The sequence below is a fragment of the Astatotilapia calliptera genome, chromosome 11 (genome assembly GCF_900246225.1).
Source record: "Astatotilapia calliptera chromosome 11, fAstCal1.2, whole genome shotgun sequence".
Taxonomy (NCBI): Eukaryota; Metazoa; Chordata; class Actinopteri; order Cichliformes; family Cichlidae; genus Astatotilapia; species Astatotilapia calliptera.
Window position 1 is genome coordinate 32,217,672 of NC_039312.1, and position 20,244 is coordinate 32,237,915.

Consider the following 20,244-nt stretch of genomic DNA (forward strand, 5'->3'; position numbering starts at 1 on the left):
TTAGAATTAATTAGAAGATAACTCTTACATAGTTAAACTAAAATACTCTTTGAGAGTTAATATATAAACTCTTAACACCAAGTGTTAAATTATCAACTCCAGACAGATTTGGTGTTTAACACTAAATCAGAGTTAACGTACCAACTCACCAAAAAGAGTTAAATTAACACTCTCTGGTGTGGACCCATATAGACACTTTAATAGTGTTGAAATCAAATCTGACAGTGTTAATTTGGACATGCTGGATGTGCTATGTGGACGTAGCGACTATGATGCCACCCATTGTTTTTTTTTTTTGTTTTTTGACTACGATTTGGAAGTGGTAAGTCATCAGGTAACGTGTTGCATCCATAGACTGTATTGTTAGATGGCAAAGACACAGATGATTGCTAATTAGTGTTAAGCAGCATAAAAACACTAAAACCAGAGGCACAGGCTTTTTGTGTTATCTGTTAGAACAATTGCACAGCACAGCAAGCCATATGTTTTTGTCAGACTATTGCAATACAAAATTCTCTAACAGGTTTTAATAAAGAGAGTTCAGGGGCCCAGGATAGTGACTCACATCAGCCGAAGTGAAGCTTAACTGTGACATCAGCTATCGTCACATCCTTAATCATGCATAAATTTAATTAATGGACAGTGTATGTTTTTTGGAAAATGTTCAAAGTCTTCAGTCAGTACAATGATATTATTGGCAGCAAACATATATATATGTGTGTATATATATATATATATATATATATATATATATATATATATATATATATATATATATATATATATAAAATATTCTTTATTTGCGTCATTTAATTCAACCCAGAACTAAAGACTGCAATGACAGTATAATAGATGTAATGTAATCAATCTATTTACATTCTTCCCCCTGCGTTTTACTCAACTGTTGAAAATCTGGATAAACAGATCCCAAAGAACGGGTACTCTTAAGCAGGAACTGAACCATATTGCGGCATCTGGAATTCACGATTGCATTTTTTTTACTGTCCATATGTGGCAGACTAATGGCTCCATAGGAAGAGGAATCGCTGTTACTTGAGCATCAGCGATGAACAGAGTAATGGGTCCATAGGAGGACAGGAATGAGTCAGGACCTTGGCATGCTGGAGACCCAGCAGTCTTCCTCATTCTCCAGTGCAGTGTTGCACAAGCCTGCTGAGAGTACAGTGCCATTACTGCTCCCACAAACATGAGGAGACAGGGGCTCCTCATTTAGCCAAACGATCACTTAGCTCCAAAGCTGCACTGAGATGCTGAAGCCCAGGGAGAGCAGGAAGTGTTTGAGGAGTTATTCAAACATTTACAAAGCCAATAACTCCACTAAATCTACCAGGATGTTTCGTATTTACATCTGATTCTCAGAACCCCTCCCCCACAAAAACAATAACATGGCATCGGAAAAAAATTAGCCACAAATAACATAATGGCATCCTCTTTGAATCTCAGCTGGTGTCAGGTTTAGGCATTAACCACAGTGAGTTTTAGATGGAATTCTATTAAACGTAATTCTGCTGATGATGAAGAAAGCTTTCTTATGGCGTCATGGAGGAAACTGCAGTGATTATAAAGTGAAAAATGCCTATTAAAGGTGTGAACCCATGGAGCATCTCTCAATTCTTTTGAGTACTTGTTTTGATTATTAACAACCACCTCTTTTACTGTTGTGTTACTGCTCTCTCATCAACAACCAGTACCCATAAAAAGCAATTATTACTTCATAACAAAAACCTCTTTTGCTGCTGCCATTACTCCTCTTTCATCAATAACGAATGCACCTAAAAGAAAGCAATTAAGAGTCAATTACACAGACTAGATATAAAGGTAAAGATTTTATTTACTTTATTTGGTTCTTCTGCTGTTTATCATAAGAGTGTCCGCTCTATTTCTTTATAGTTAAAAGTAAAACATTAATCCTACAAGATGCATTTTGTGATATCTTAAGTGACCCACTGTGAAGGTCTGGGGTAGTCGGGGTGGTGCTGCAGCTTAGCCTTTTGTATCGTTGTTGTGATGCCATAAACAAAAAGTTTGCATTTTTTATAAGGCATGTAATGTGCTAATTGGGGCAGAAATAAATCAGATGCATGTCTTCAAATTCAACTTTGTGCTCAAGTTCAGTGGCGTAATTAGCAGTGAAATACTTTTTCTTTCTTAATCAAAATTTAGCTGCAAATGTTAAAAAAAAGTCATGTACTTTGTTAAGTTGATGATCATTTTACTAAAGTGTAGTAACTTCACTTCAGTCATGCTTATTTAAAGCACAAAAGCAAAAATATAATTCATTTACTGAAAGGAATTTAAAACAATCAAAGCACTAATGAATTACAGAAATCAAAATCTAAACACTTAATAAAGTAAAAAAACATATTTAGTCAGGATGTCTGATGCAGCAGCAGTGTGACAGTATTAAAGATGACTGGAAGAGTGAGGACAAGTTCATGAATAATGTGTGCAAAAGTCCTGTTATGCGACTAAAGTGCACTGCTAGAGAGCAGAAATGTGACAGTGGCTAAAACAGTCTCATTTTTGTTCAAGTGGAAACATTTAAACAAAAACAGCTAAAAAAAAGAAAAACAACCTTCCTTTAATTTTTATTAAAGGAAAGAAAACCTCCCAAGCAACAGCACAATAAATAAAATCATATATCACTGAAATATTTCCCCAGTTGACAAATACACAAAAGTGAATTTTCATCATGGCAAAATATTATAATGGTATCAACAGAGGAACCTGTTGAAAGATAAAAACAAACATACATACACTGTTCTGAGGATTAAAAAAACATTTTAATTATGCTTTTCTGTATTCCATAGCAGATAATTTAATTACTGACGGTTTCCTCCATGTTCAATGTTCTTTTCATCCAAGGCCACAAATATTATACATGACATTAAATTATTAAAGTTGTCATCTGATACGATAATATAAAAAACATCCACTAACATTTTTGCTAAGCACAATGAACGCCTGGTTGTTTGTTCATTGAACTCAACCTGCTGAGAAATGTCACCCATCTCATGCAGCTCGAAGGAGCTTTTTAATGCTCCTACACACAGTAGGTGCACAGTGTGGGCCCCCGTTCAGATCTATTATTTATGCAAATAATCCAGAGTATTTTGAGTGATGACTCAAAAAGGTCAGGAAACTGAGGAACTATAAGACTTTGCCCAGCACTGACTGAACTTGGGTTCATATGTACACAATTTTAATCAATATGGTGACATTCTTTACTCTCTTTAAGGTGTAATTGTTGATTTTTCCTGCTGTTTTTTTTCTCTTTGATTTCTTTTCTGCGACACCTTAAATGTGGCATCTGTTGTCCAAGATTTCCCAAAGGGGGTAGTTGCTCTAAAGAAAGTCACTATTAATACTACACTGTATTTCTAAAATTAACCACTCAGCAAGGCAACGGGAGACATACAGCTCTGAGAACGACTAAACAGAAATTGCACGCGTGCTAGTATGCTTTACTAATACAAGCTAATGGATTTATTATGGAATTACAAAGGCACTTTACCTGAATTTACAAACAATAACTAGACTTTAGAAGCTTAATCAAACCAAAACAGGAACTATTATATGATTTTTATAGAGATGTCTTTATAAGAAAAGCTGGTTGTGGTGTTTGCAGGTGACTGCTGTCAGGAGGTTCAAGATGGTGGAAACTATAAATTTGCTCATAGTGCTGTCGTGACCCTAACACTCACAGAAAGCCATTTTTCTACCTTCCAAATCCATAAAATAATTTAAAAATGAAGCCAGATCTGATGTTTCAGTCTCCAGTATCAAATATAATTATATAGAGCCCCATGCATTCTAAACAATTTTGCCCTTTTGGGCCCCTTATGAAAATGGATATCAAGAAATTAGAAATTCTCTAGTTAGTAGTTCACGTTAGGCCAGAGTTAGCCTGCTTACCTTGGCCTAGCTCAGTCCAAAGTTAACACAATCCTCCTACCAGCTCCTAAAGCTCACTTATTAACACGTCGTATCGTGTTTGTTGACTTTGTACAGTAACCTTAGAGTAAAGTGCTTTACAGGTACTTCTGTTATAGCCAGAATAGTTTTCTAGTTTTATGAGCTAAGCTCACAGGTTGCACAATTCTTCTTATCTGTCTCCAAGAAAGCAGATGAATGTCAAACAACTGCCTTTAAAACTAGTGAACTAAAAAGTAAATACATGAGCTTATAGAATCAGAAAAATGCACAAAAAGAGCTAAACGTGTTGCTTTCTTTTGGGAGTTGATGCAGAAACACTATCACAGCTCATATATATCACAGAGAAGACCTTGGAAAAGCCAAAGAGACACCAGCATCCCATAAAGAACACACCACAAGAACTCGGTGTTTAATCAGTGTATGTGCAGCATGGCGGGGTAGTGACACAGCTGCAGAGGAGGTATATTGGATCTTAAGCAGTATGTCCGACAAAGAAACAGTTACAGACTGTTGGGTAGTTCGAGCAGTTGGATAAGATCACAGCAGTGGAAGAGAGAAAAACTGCGAGTTCTGCAGCCTTTTCACAATTATAACGACGCTCTGCCTCCCAACATGGCGGCTGCGAGGCTGTGAGAAGCTGAATAAAAAAACATCTATTAGGGTAGTAATTGCTGCACGATTAGCAGACGTGCTGTTTGGCATGGGTTTAGCTTTTTCTGCAGAGTTTGGAAGAAACACACCTACTGGTGCCTCCTGATACAATAGAGCTGCCTGGGTGGCCATACATCCTGCATGTCTTACTCCCTTTTCCCCTCACTTTTTCTCTCTCTCTACCCACCCCCGTGGGTCTCTCCCTCTATCAATCCTTCCCCCTCCTCTGCCTGTCTGGACTGGGACCAGCTGGCTTCATTAGAGGCCTCCTCGATTCCACATTGCCTGGTTTTGTCTGTTGCACATTTTTCGACTGTTTTATCTTAAGCGCTGTCCATCCCCGGACCCTCATACATATTTTCTTGGCATTTCTGCAGCCACACAACTGGCTTCTAATGAAACAATCCATGTGTCCATTGTACAGCTTTTCTTTTTTTAATTAATCTTTGTGTCTGCCACCTCTTTTTTTACTTTTGGATCCTCATTGTTTGCAATCACTGGGAGTGGATGAATTTTAATGGTTTGAGAGAGGCACTGTTGGATTTTTAGGCAGCAGTTTGAAAGAATATCACAAGTCAAACTATTTTTAACTTTATGTCCTTCATCGTATAAAGACTTGGGCTCGCATTAATTTTTTAAATCATTGAGAGTATGAAAAAAAAAGATTAAAAATTGTTTACGATCACCTGACATTGTCAAATTTATTCTAAAGCCACGTAGTCTTTGTAAAGCCTCCATTATAACCAAGAAGTTAAACAGTATTTTCTGCTCTTTCTGTTTGATTGAGCCCTCTGTTGTTGACAGACATTCCTCCTTGATAGATGCACCAGTGACTTACTCACCCTGCTTTTTCCAGTTTGTCATTATTTGGTTTGGAGGGATAACAGGACTGGTGACTAGACCGCAGATGGTTGTGTTGATTGTTTCTTGATAGGGTAAGGTTGATAGGCAGATGGCACCGGGAAAACTGATGTCTTCAATGGGCAGAGAGCAGCACGGGCTAAAAAGTCTTCACTGTATAAGCCTATCATATAATTTCACAGCATTTTGTGTGAAACTCTGGCTGACAAAGTAAACACCAAAGAGGTTATGAGAAGTTAGATGCACTTGTGCCCTCAGGACAGACAGCCTAAACAAAGACTTCCTCTCCTGCTACTGCTGCTCTTGTCTTTTGATATCATTATTATCTAAACTGTTGGTCCAAATATACCCTGTTTCCATCAATACTCTGCTGGTACTGGTGCCAAACTGGTTCCTTGCATATCTGTTACCAACAAAAACTGCTACCAAGCTGAACAAGAAAACTAACTATGGCATCTTAGGAGTATAGGGCCACCTCAGAATAGTTGTACACGTAGTCCATTACAGCACAATTACAGAAATTACCCTAGATTTCACACTAGGAAACATTTAGGCACAACTGTCAAAATGTAAGCTGGTTCTCAAAAGATACCAATACGTTGCTCAACACTGGAGCGTAAAGGAAGGCAAATTTTGGGGCAACCAAGACACAAGGTTGACTTTGTGTAATTAAATATTTAAAGCAGATTTAGATCAGTTTTAATGCTGTTATAATCAATATTTAGTAATAGTATTCAGAAGTTTCCATACAATGATTCCTTCGACCTGTTGAAGTTTCTAGGGTAGAATGATTGTACAGCATAAATCTTTCATGACTTTAAAAAGCAAGAATTGGCTGCACAACTTTTAATATATTTTGGATATTCTCTAATGCACACTGGATCAAAATTATACATATAGGTTCAGCTACATGTACGCTCACTAATGTTTGGTTAAATATTGATGGCTGATGGTTTTTTACTTAGTTAGGAAACTTTTTGAGCATAATTCACAAATTTTCAATCGGGCTGAGGTCACGGCTTAAGGAAGGCCATTCCCGAAGCTTAATGTTAACCTGCTGTATCCATTTCAAAAGTAGTTTTGATGTGTGTTTGGGATCATTGGTTTGTTGGAACACCCAATTGTGTCCAAGTTTCAACTGTCTAAAAATTTGTGTTTGTGAGAGTGGAAGCACTGGCCAGGTGTAACCTGAACTTCTAGAAAAGGAGCAGGGGATTAGCATGCAGTGCTGACTAATGAACCACTTTTTCACCTGACTTTGCAGTTTCCTTTAGTTTGGAAGAATTTTCAGTTCAGTTTTTAATTTTCCTGCTGACCCTCAACTTTGGTCCACAGCTAGTGAATAGCTGATGAAAGAACCAGAATCCTTTCTCAGTGTTTAATGGAAACAAAACTCAAGGCAAATGTATGCTTACAGGCTCATAATGTTATTTGAAAGGCAATGACATGTCAGGGCTGTAGTTTCTGCACTTAAGTATAGAAAAGATATCAGTTACTGCAGTGTGTTGTACATTACTTTTAATTCTCCATAACCATACATTTATACAAAGCTTTTTTTTTTGCTTTACACTTTAAGCACTTTATCTGCCTCACATCCACAGCCAATTTAGAATCACCAATTACATTAACATGCATGTCTTTGGACTGTGGGAGGAAGCCAGAGTATCCGGAGGAAACCTACGCAGACACAGAGCAGGCATCCAAACTCCACACAGAGTTGCCGCAGCCAAACCAGGAGAATCAAACCAGAAGAATCTTCTCTAGTGACAAATTCACTGGCCCCACCATGAAGCCAAAGAAAGAACATTATGATGTTTAGTGTTTTAATCTAGAAACATGAAGTAAACATGTTTTTCTTCTCTTTTTTCTTCTTCTGTAAAATAACATCAGTTTCTATCTGCTATCAGATGTTGTTACGGGACATTTGCTGAAGCGACTGATGAGGTTTTTTTCATACCTGAAACCAGTTAAATGCATCAAATCAAATGTTTTGACAAGACACAAATCAATGCATTGAAAACCCATGTTTAGGTTTGGATATGGATGAAGGAGTGACTGCTTTCACTGTCACTGCTTGTTCTTAAATTAGAAGATATTTGTTGCTTTCATAATACTGTGAAACGTGACGAGTGTCCTGCTGGTGGTTGGTAGCTGATAGGAAACAACAAACACAGCCAGACAGGAATGTAGGGGGACGATGGCATGTTTTACAGCCCATGTGTCAAATCAACTGGAAACATATAATTATTTTGTTTTATGCTCGGGTAATAATTAGCCAAAGATAATGTGTGCCATGTTATTAAAAATCTCAGTATCCTTCAGGGTTTTTTTTTTTTTTTGAAGTTCAAACAACCAAAAGAGACGTTTAAGTTTAATTTATCGTCTAAGACCTCGTTGAACAATGGACAAACTCTTTCTGCCTGGTTTTTATTTGTGTTGCTTCTTGCATCTGGCTGCCTGCTGGAAAGATTTAATATGATGCTTTATTTATGGTGTGTCATTATTTATTTATTTGATTATTTTGTAAATTATTTATCTATTGAATTATTAATTCTTCTTCATGACTTTTCCTTACATTATTCATGACTTAATTTGAGATTATTGCATCAAGATGCCGCATTGTTGCAGTGTTGGGTCGCCTTTTCACATCAAGTCAGACAAGGATATTAAATCTCCCTTTCAGGCTATTTTATTGTTTGAGGTGAAAGAAGTAGAAAAATGATCCTGAAAGCTCACTATTAACATACAAACTGTAGTCACACCGTAAAGAGGAGGAATGGTTGGTCTCACGATGAACACTGAATTACCTTTTGATTGATCATCTGGAGGCATGAGCTGTAGTAGAAACACTCATTTACTGTGTAATTGATAATGGAATTGCCAAAAAAGATGATATGTGTGGAAGATGCACATTTTACTGTGTGTTTGCTGCAGTGGAGTTGGATCATTCATCCAAATCTGGTGGTGAATTCGTAAGAAAATCCAACAACTATATTGGGATAGCAGTGGGGTTATTTTACAAAGTGCTTCACAGTTTTGGAAAAAAACAAAACAAAAAACAAACAAACATTAAAGACGTCTACCGGCATACAAACAATAAATAATCAAATTTTGATGTTGGCGGTATAAAACAACATATAATTTGTCACTTAATTATAATTATAATCAAAGTGCTATGAAAAGATCATATCAAAGGACTCAAGGTCCCAAGGAATGGTGAGAGAGCCATAACTGGAATTCCAGGAACCAACTGGACATAAAGAACAGATGTGTTCAGACACCAAATCTGATTTAAATCATTTTAAAAGTTAAGTGGCTTTACCGAGTGTTGGGGAGTAATGGAATATATGTACCGGCGTTACGTATATAAAATACAAAATATGAGTAACTGTATTCCGTTACAGTTACCGTTTAAAAAGGTGGTATTCAGAATACATTTACTTTGTTGAAATAAATGGTAAAAATGGTAAACGGCCTGTATTTATATAGCGCTTTACTAGTCCCTAAGGACCCCAAAGCGCTTTACATATCCAGTCATCCAATCATTCACACACACATTGGTGATGGCAAGCTAAATTGTAGCCACAGCCACCCTGGGGCGCACTGACAGAGGCAAGGCTGCCAAACACTGGCGCCACCTCTGACCACCACCTCTGACCACCACCAGTAGGCAAAGGGTGAAGTGTCTTGCCCAAGCACACAACGATCGAGACTGTCCAAGCCGGTGGTCGAACCAGCAACCTTCCAATTACAAGGCAAACTCCCAACTCTTGAGCCATGATCGCCATATAAATGGATTACACAACGGTCTTTTCCAGTTTCATATGTTAGGCTATGCTCTCTCTATTTTTGGTAATTCCACGCCGATGGAAACCCAAACAAAACATACATTAAGAGGCTCTAATGCCTGTGTCTCAATCTTGCGGTCCATGTCACCTCTACTTGTGGCCCGCATAATGACATGAAGAAACTTTTTAAAATTATTATTCTAAAAATCACTGGGCGATCGTGGCTCAAGAGTTGGGCGTTCGCCTTGTAATCGGAAGGTTGCCGGTTCGAGCCCCGGCTTGGACAGTCTCGGTCGTTGTGTCCTTGGGCAAGACACTTCACCCGTTGCCTACTGGTGGTGGTCAGAGGGCCCGGTGGCGCCAGTGTCCGGCAGCCTCGCCTCTGTCAGTGCGCCCCAGGGTGGCTGTGGCTACAAAGTAGCTTGCCATCACCAGTGTGTGAATGTGTGTGTGAATGGGTGGATGACTGGATATGTAAAGCGCTTTGGGGTCCTTAGGGACTAGTAAAGCGCTATATAAATACAGGCCATTTACCATTTACCATTTAAAAATGATTTAATATGAAGGAAAAAGGCAAAGTGTTACAGGCATCGACCTAAAGAATGTAGCCTCATGGGCAGTGTAGTCCGTGCTGCAGGGAGAATGGACTGCCATACCCGTTATGTGTCTGTGAGCGCAAGGAGGGAGAAAAAGGAGAGTTGAAAAGTACGATTTGTTACCGACCAGAAACGGGAGCTGGAAGCATGTAAATATAATAATAACCACTGCAGCCAAGAAGAGTGCCTGACAAGCCCAGCTGTAAGTAAGCTATTAAGACTCAACTGTACACTGTGTTCGTGTTTTCCTCCGAAACAATAGGTTTTGCTGGAGCAGCCTTTCAACGCCTCTCTCTGTCTGTCGCTAGCAAAGTTGACCCAGACAACAAGGTAAAGCTAGTTTTACGCTACAAGCTGACACGAACCCGACGCATTAGCCAGAGGTCCCTGTACTACGGTTTGGAGCCGCAGACCTGTTTTATATACGCGCAGAATAGTTTTCTATACGAGATCGCTGCAAAAAGTGCAGCCTTACCTAATGTCCACCCTACTGTTACTCATTTTATATTAAGATTTAAAATCTAATTGGTATAGCGAGTAACCTGCAGTAATAGTAATAAATCACACAGCAATAGTACGTTCATGTAGTTGTAAAAAGCATGATAATAAGTTAAGTAATCCAAAGTATTCCGAATACGTTACTTTCATTGAGTAACGTAACAGAATATGTTACAAAATACATTTTGGGGCATGTATTCTGTAGTGGAATACGTTTTAAAAGTAACCTTCCCAAAACTGGCTTTACCCTGAAAATAAGATTGTAAGATGTCAGTCAATAATAAGTTAGACATCACAGTTTTTATCAGTAAAGTTGTATTTCTACTCTGCAAAGTTTCGTGACATCCCACCAGAGTACCTCAACAGTTTTCACGCTAATTCGTTTATGTATAAATTATGACAGTCAGTACACTGAAGGCCTAGAGACCAATGAGTGACCCCTTGGCAACCTCTGGCAAGCATCAGCAGACTAGTCTCTGTCTTCCATGAAAGCCACAGGCAACCACAAAAATCTGATAACAACTAAAGCAATCAAAAGCAATTGTTTTTTTATGCACTGCCTTTTGTGCGACCAATTTCATCTGGCAACTGCCAGAAATTCCAAGAACCACTTGCAAACTTGTCAGTGATCTGTGATTGCCACAGCATCACCTGTCTCTAGGTCAGCATGAATGGGAATGTAACAGTCGGGGAATACATATTTTTCTCCAGTAAGCAGTGGTTGCCATGGGGTCAGGCTGTAGGCCTGTGTCACTGGACTCTTACTTACATCTTTAGTATGGCAACTGAAACCGTCGCAGCCAACACAATACAGTGCAGCATGATTTCATTCTTTGTAAAATGTTTGGTTAGACTGATTAAGTAAGGTAAAGGTAAAAGTTTAAGGTAAAAATGGTCTGTATTCATGGATATATCGACATTATATTGTTTACATTCTTAGCTAATCATGATAAATGATGCAGGGCTAAACCGACTTGGATTAGGACCAAACATCAGTAAATCACTGCATTTCTTTACTTTTCTCTGCACATCTATTAACTGTTCACATCCTGTCTTTTTTATGTAAATTTCTAATCTCCATTCTCTAAAACATTACACATGCAGCATACAAATGTTCAAACTGTAGATTCTTAATCCAAACCAAATTAAGCATGAAGTCAATGGTATACATTATATGTGGTACTTTAGAACAACTGAAACTTTTCACAGTCACTCTCTGGTAGTTGTTTTTAATCTCAGCAACATGAAGGCTTATTCCAGTGTTGCACCCATTGCAAGTCACTGTTGAGAAAAGCATCAGCTAAAGGCCTTTAAAATGTAAATACAGGAGTGTTTGCTGTTTAGAAAGAAAATCAATTTTCTTGCTTCTTATGTAAATGTAAATAATCAAAATGTTGGATGCTCTGCTGCATTATCAATCAGTTCTTGAATAGCGCTGTGCATATACACCCTGAACACTGATAACGTAATCTCTGTATCAAAGAATATACACATTCTTTGGGACCTTGCACATTTTTAAAAGCTCAGTGTTCTGCTGTGTGCGTTATTGACAGTTCAATTCATATCGGCCGACATCTCCTAAGCGCTTCATGCCAGATTAAGACTGCTATGTTATCTGCATTGGAAGTGGGAAACTAAAGGAACCTGTCATGTTGCATTCACAGGGAAGAGGTGTGTGCAGCACTGTCTGATGTATGGGCTGCAGAGATAACAGTCCCGTGGCAGCACACTGGGGCCACAGAAATATTCCTCTTCATCACTCCGGCGCTGCCACTCGTACTTTGACACAGATAATAACTGTTTATATGCAGCCCATCTCAAAGCAGCATCATCCTCTTAAAAGCTCTCAGGAAGAGATCTGTTCTCTTGCAGCACAGTGTGTTGGTTGTTAACGCGTCAGATGTTGGCAAATAATGTTGGTAAATTTTTATCACTTGCTATCAGAAACATACAAGTGCACTGCAGTTTCTATTCATCCATGGCTTCAAAAAGCAGAAGCGATGGATGACCCAAAATAAAGAACCACAGCTTAAAAATACCTTAAAATATTCAATATGAATCCTATAAGAAAAAACTTGTGCTTTGCAGAACTGATCAATAACATTTCACTTACATTGTTTCTGTGAACGGCTTTCCCAGGCATCATTTTGTAAAGCGAAAAGATTGCTGATTGCTATCCCCAAAATGTGCACAAAGGCTTTTAAAAACATGTTGTGGGAAGAGGCGCATTGTTGAAGCCTACTCACGGAATAGAACATGTTGTGTTCTCAATTTTTCTAAATTTGTCTTGAAACAGCCGTGAACTAGACATTGGTACGGTTTGATCTTTGCCTTAATTCTTCCCAATTCTTGCACGTGTAGGTTGTATTGTTTAGATGTTGTGTAGCTTATGCATCTGAATGTACTGACCCTATCTCATTTCATAGTAGCGATGCGCAGCTCGTCAGTGATACAAACAGGGTCTCCTCCAACTGTGAGCCACAAAGAAAACATTGTTACCGATCGTCCAGCTGTCCCTTATTCAGAGATTCTGATTTCACAGTTTTGTTTCATTGTTTTTATCTGATTCAGTGTTTATCGCACATAAAATAATTATAGTGGGTAATTTTAGCATTCATGTTGATAAAAGCTATAATTTATTATTAGACCCAATTAGCTTTTTCAAAGATGATAATAATCCCACTCTCTTTTTTTAATCTTGACATATGCTAAAGAAAGTGAACATTTAGCAGTTTTTGTACTTTTTTCTCTGATCATTTGTTAATAATATTAACATTTTTAATAATGCATTATATGCTAGAAAACAAATTCAGTACACTTGTACTGCTAAATTTTAAAAAAGCTTCCTTTTTAGTTATCTTCTGCCATTTGTTAACACTTACTTTGGCAGAAGTATTGTTAATGTTGCTAATAATGTTATGCCCTTGTATGATGTAGGACAGCGGTCCCCAACCCCTGGGCCTCGGACCGGTACTGGTACCGGTCCGTGAGTCATTTGGTACCGGGCCGCGAGAGTTGAGGCTCAGGTGTGAAATGTATGGTTTTCAGGGTTTTTAATCGGTTTTCAGCGTTATTTTGTTATTGTTTTTATCGTTAACTCGGTTTTCCTGGGTCTTTTCACGTGTGTTATGAATAAAAAAAATTTTCGGTACCGGTACTAGTTTTATTTTGTTGTATTTATCCGCGACACCTTAAAGGCCGGTCCGTGAAAATATTGTCAGGCATAAACCGGTCCGTGGCGCAAAAAAGGTTGGAGACCGCTGATGTAGGATACGGTGGCTCCTCTGAAAAACAAACCAACAAATCTGAAGTTTCCTGGTATAACTCGTTAGTGTGGGGGTGAAAATAGCTGATAGGCTTAAGAAGAAACATTTTTGCACTTATTTCAAAAAGTTGTTGTTTTTATGTAAGATAGTTTGCTGATTTAATTAAAAATAAAGCACTTTTACTATTTGTTACTAATCGAGGAACACAGGACGCTTTTTTCAGGACTGCAGCCGGGTTGACAAAGAGTCAGAGATCCTTTAAGTCAAGTTAATTTTTAACCACTAAAGAACACAAAAGTCATCCCACACACTTATCATCGTTAAGTACAGCAACTGTTATTTTATTTACTCTCTCTCATTTATTAATCTTTCCAAACTCCAACCCTGACATGTCAGGGAATTAATACTATTCCTACAAGACTGTTCAAAGACATCCTACCTTTAAATATTCTTAAAATTTTAAATATGATCATTCCATCTGGATCAACAGGCTACATACCACGGGGTATCAAGGAGGCCGTAATTAAACCATAACTTGAAAAGCTCTTGCTTGATCGACCTGTCATAACTAATTATAGACCTGTTTCTAACTTTTGTCATTATTTCAGAAATTAGTAGTGGTAAAACAGCCAGCTGATCATGTGCAGATGAATGTGTAACCCAGTCATAGATTACATATTGTTATAATTACACAAAATTTGTTCTTTATGCCTGACTGTTAGGACCTCCAAGCCTGTAGTTATATTCATTATCAGTTAGAGCCCCTCCTCATTGTTCTTCTTCTTTGGTGCAACCCTATAAATACAGTGTACCCCTTTGGCCTCTCCCCTTTTCTACAATTCCCCTGAGGGAGAGGAGCTGGAGCGAGCAAGTTATATACTCGGAGGTCTTTCTTTCTTTTACCTTTCTTTGTCAGACACAACGCAGAAACGCACTGGTTACAAATGGTCTAATTCACAAGTTTCAGGATGCAGAGTTCACCACTGAAACAGCACTAATAAAGAGTACAAATGAATTGGCCTCTGACCTGCTTGGCCTGTTAGCATTCGATAATGTTGATCATAACATTTTACTGCAGAGATTAGAATACAGTCTTGGTATTAAAGGAAATGTGCTGCAGTGCTTTCAATCACATTTGTGCACATAGATGGGGAGTCATCTTCCTACATGAAAGTTAGTCACGGAGGTCCCCGGGGTTCTGGGAATGCTTCCCTCAGTCAACATTATTAGAAAACACTGCATACTTTTTCACTGCTATGCAGATGATATCCAGTTACCTTTATTTATAAAGTCAGATGACGCAAATCAGTTGGTTAAACTAAAGACATATCTTAAAGATATTTTCTTCTCCTAAGTTTCTACAAAACTGAAATTATTATCTTTGTACCTGAGTCTAAAAAGTCCAAATAAACTAAGAAATAAATAATAAATATAAATAAATAATAAATCTAATCAAAACATGGTGCCCAAACAGATACATACTCTGGAAGGCATGATCATGGCTGGATCATCTGGATGTCACATCAATGTGCACATTAAACAAATATGTAGTTAATTTCAGGTTGTTCTAAAAGTTCCCTTAAAAAGCCCCCTTCATTGTTCTCATATACAGGACCTTGAATGATCAGCCCCCATCTCAAACACCACATCATACATTATTGTTCCAACACAGCACCACACTCTCAGACTGCAGGCTGACTTGCTTTTCCTAGAGTTTCGAGAAGCAGGCGGCAGAGCCTCTCAGGCCCCTCTCCTCTCAAACAAGCTCCTGGTTTAGATTCAGAAGAAAGTTGTCTCTTTTTTAAGATTAGACTAAACTTTCCTTTTTGATAAAGTTTATACTAACGACTGGATCTGCTGACCCCGAACCATCCCTTAGTTATGCTGCTACAGACTCCGACTGCTGTACTTCATGTCATGCACACTTCTTCTCCACTCACCTCTTTCATTCCCTACATACATACGACGACAGCAGGCCATTAAGTTTTTGTCTTCTCTATCCTTTAGCGCATGTTTTCCCCATGCTCTTTATTTTATTTTGTTTATTATCTTTTTATTTTTTCTTCTCTTTTTCTTTTTCTTCTTTTCTCTTTCCCCTCACCCCCAACAAGTTATGACAGACGGCTGCTTCTCTCTGAGCTTGGTTCTGCTGCAAGTATCTTCCTGTAAAAAGAGTTTTTTTCCTTCCTACCATTGCAAAGTGCTTGCTCATAGGTTTCTTGATTGTTGGGCTTTTGTGCAGGAAACATTTCAGGCTTTACTTTACAGTATAAAGTGACTTGTAAGACTGCACAGTAAACAAGGTCAGACACCAACTAGGGACAAACAGAAGGACAAATGGAACAACATTGTCATTCCTTATGTCGCAGGTTTATCAGAGAAACTCAGGAGAGTCTTCCTCAAGCATGACATCCCAGTGTACTTCAGACCCAGCCACAGCCATACACTCAGGCAAAAACTTGGTTCATGCCCAGGACAAAACTCCCAAACACAAAGTAAAAAATGTATGCTATGCTCTGCAGTGCAGCGAGGAATGGTCAGACTTCTGCATTGGAACTACCAAACAGCCACTTCATAAACATAACATAGAGGAGCCACCTCAATGGGACAAGATTTAGCTGTACCTCTGCATCTAAAGGACAGAAGTCACTCTTTCAAGGACGCAAATTTTCACATTCTGGGCAGAGAAGACAGATGGTTTGAAAGAGAAGTGAAAGAATACATCTATGTCCACTGTAAACGACCATCTTTCAACAGAGGCGGTGGCTTATGACACTAACTGTCTGCCTTCTATAATCCAGTTTTAAATCCCTTCCCAGACGCCTTAACACCCACTCATATCTTGGGTCAGTTGATCTCAATAAATTGCATGATGGGGTGGGGCAAAGTCATGGTTTCACTTGAAACATTGGCTGATAATGACCCACACCCATTTTTAAACCTTGGCTCATGTGATTAGGCAGATGATTCGCAAGGGACAACTCCAGCTAGGGCTTATTTCTGGGACTCTCCACCAATTGCTGTCAGAACTGAAGAAGCGTCTCGGATGAGAGGTGAAATGTTTTCCACAAACTTAAAGAAGTCCAGTGGCTTTTCTTTCCAAGCTCCTTAGAGTAAAGACTAGAGACAATTTTCTTTCTTTTACCGTACCAGGTCGAAAACATTATGTATTTCTGCTGTAAAGTTAGACATTACAGCAGGAAAGTCTGGGTTAAATCACCGTTGAAGTCACTTAAGGAACTGTAGCATCTGGCACTTCTGCAGCAGCTTCCTTTTTCAGCTTCACTTAATAACATTACAAAGTTTATGTATAGTCAATATGAGACTTTAATAGTCTTAGATATACTTTAAAAGAATGTAGAGAACTTTTACTTTAATCAGTCTCCTATAGCTGTGATTAGCTATGTTTGAAACTACACTAACCCATGCTAGTGCACATACTACAGTTAGCAGTTTGCTAACTGTAGCATGGGAGATGGGTGGTCTCATAGGGTGTCTTGCATTGAAATCTGCTGCAATGACCCGGTTACTGCGTTCACCAGATATCAACACAATTTCGATCCGTTCCTCACGTGTTAACCTGTTCGACATGTCAATGGCTGTGAACAAAGAGAAACTTGTAAATAACTCATGAAAGAATAAAGTTACGTTGAAACCAAGCACACCATTGTTTTTCTTGTGACATTACCAATAAGTTTGATGTGTCACATGGCCCTCTTCCTATTGAAAAACAAAAGTTGTATCCAAGATGGCCGACTTCTAAATGGCCACCATGGTCACCACCCATCTTGAGGAGTTTGCCCCCTCACATATACTAATGTGCCACAAACAGGACTTTAATATCACCAACCATTCTCATGTTATTACGGTGTATCTGTCATGGTCCTGGGCCATGTGGGCCCAGTATTCTCAGTTTTTGTATGTTTTGTATTTCATCCCCTAGTCATGCCTTGGTTCCTAGGTTCTTCTGTTAAGATGTTCCTTATTTGGTTACCTCCTGTGTGCCCCTGTGTAACTGTGAGCCCTCGTGTTTTATTCCATGTCTTCCTCAGCCCGTTATGTCTGTGTTTTCCCCGTGCTCTCTCTCCTCCTGTTTGAACCTCTGTACTTCCTGTTTGACTCTGCCTGTCTCCCGTCAGTGTTATGTTCACCCCGCCCTGTCTCGTTATGGTTATCTGTGTCAGCTGTGTTCCCCGTGTGTTCCCACTTTCCTCGTTAACCCTCTGTGTATTTCTGTCTGCGTCTCCCTCTGTTCGGCGTTGCGTTCTCCCTCATGCTGCGTGGATTTCCCTGTGTTCCTTGGTGAGCTTTATGTTAGTTTTTCCCCGTCTAGTTTTGTATCGCCTGTCATCTTCTGTTAAGCAATAAAGCTGCATTTTGAGTTTATCCCTTGAGTCCGTGAGTTTTTGCGATTGGGTCCTCATCCTGCCTGCCACACAGCCGTATCATGACAGAAGAACGCGACCACGACATGGACCCAGCAACTCACAACCCCTCCGCTGAGCTCCGGGAGGATTTGATCTATACGGTGGAGTACCACTGTCAGGAGTGGGAGGCGCCGTCTACAGCGGATGGTGTCCGGACTCCCGTGGCTGTTCGGCGCGCTGCACCCCCACATCCGGGACTTCCTTGTTTCCACCGTAGGCGTCCGCCCAGAGCTGCCTCTCCAGTGTGAGGGGTCGGAGGACGTTCAGCCCGGTCCGCTGGAGGATTCGCGGCCCGGCTCATCTCCTCCCCCCTCTCGGCGAAAACGGCGCTCACGCCGCCGCCGCCCTAAAGTTTCTGAGCAAACTCCGGTGGTGAGTGACACTAACTGTTTCTTCCATGCCACTTCCAAGTCGGACCAACTCGGACAATATTCTGTTCCTGAGTCCGCAGTTTTTCACGTCTGTAACTCATCAGAGATGAACAGTAAGTTTGAAAATGACTGTGTTTCCAGGCCTCATAACATTTCTAAGTTCACCTCTGCACCTATTAAGCATGAGACTGAGTTCATTGCCCCCCTAGAGACTGCTGTTCAGGCTGACTTAAAAAACTCTGGCACTGTAGACTCTGTGTGCGTCATCCCAGAGACCGTTAACTCTGTGTCTGGTAATTCTGGGTCAGTTAATCCAGAGTCTGCATTACCTACCCTCACACCCATGTTTGAGAATGACTGTTTTTCCTTTGCTCCTCCCGGGTCAGCAGTAATTGACACACAGACTGATAATCCCACTTTAGAAAAGAAAAAGACTATTTTTGAGTTGCATACTTGTGAATTAAGTGTTAAAACAAACTGTCCTGAGGTTCCTCTTCCTGCTGAAACCAGAGGGGACCCTCTGGAAAATGAACAGTGTGTCTGCCAACCTCCAAAGGCTACACTTTCTGTTTCTCAGGTTGCTTGTGACCCTCTGCCACATTTAGCTTTTCCTGCCTTGTCTGCTAGCTCTGACTCTGTTTCTCCAGGGATAAAGAATGTTGCTCCTCTCGTGTTAACACTAGCTGATGCGAAGTCTGTTAACTCAGGTTTTTGAAAACACTAAGACTGTGCATTCAATCACAACTGTTAAGGTTAAGTGCAACAAGTTACCGTCCGTCATGTGTAAACTGCTAGGGGAGCTCAGGTTGACTATTCCTGAGTTAGTTTCTCACCAAGTTGCCTCGGACACCGCCTGTGTTAACTCCCCAACTCCTGTACCTCCTATGTATAAGACTGTGGATGGTGTTTCTTCAGTCCTGAACTATGCTGCTCTCCAACCAGCGTATTTAGAAACGGTCTGTGTGAATGCTCCTGTGTCCGCAACGGATCCCTTTGTGCTCGGTATTACTGACTCTGACTCTGCTAAACCTGGATCTTCCTGTGCTATGACTGTTTTAGAGACTGCTACTCCTAACATGGACAGCTTAAGGCCTACAGAGTTGCCAGGAGTGACTCGCCATGAATCTCTGTTGGCTAACACTGCTTCTAGCTCCACTAACTCGATTCTCCCTGTGTCTGTTTCTGTTCCTGTGCTTCGCTCTCCGCCTCCAGTTCCTGTAACCAGGGCAGCGCGGGCCCAGCTCTCCCTTGCACCCGTATCAGCTCCTCGGGTGAGGGTGGCTGAGGTCCAGCTGGTCCCTGCTTCTGTCCCCAGCCTGGCAGTGGCTCCGTTCATCCCGGCACCCGTACCTGCTCCTCGGGTGGGGTTGATGGACACCCAGCCATTGCCTGTTCCTGTTCCCAGAAAGAGAGCAACCCAGAGTCAGACACCTGCTCAACCACAAGCGCAACTACCACTTCAACTGGCTTTACTATCCATAACACAGTCTGTAGCTCAGTTGTTTACGCAGTTTCTTGTTTTGTCACCAGTCCAGGCTTTAGCACAGTTAGCAGCTCCATCTCCTGTTCAGTCATCGGTTCCACTACCTGCTGTTTCGCCATCACTGCGACATGCACCCCTGTCTTTAGCGCAGCCATCAGCTCCACAGTCTGCTCAGTCATCCGCTCCGTTACCGCCTCAGTCCTTTGCCTCATTGCCTGTTAGTTTGTCAGCTCAGTTATTGTCTCTGTCACCACATCAGTGCTTAGCCCAGCAACCCGTTCAGTCACTGCCCACCTCAGCTGGAAGCCTTTGTGAGCCTTCTTCGCCAGCTGAGGATTACGCGGTG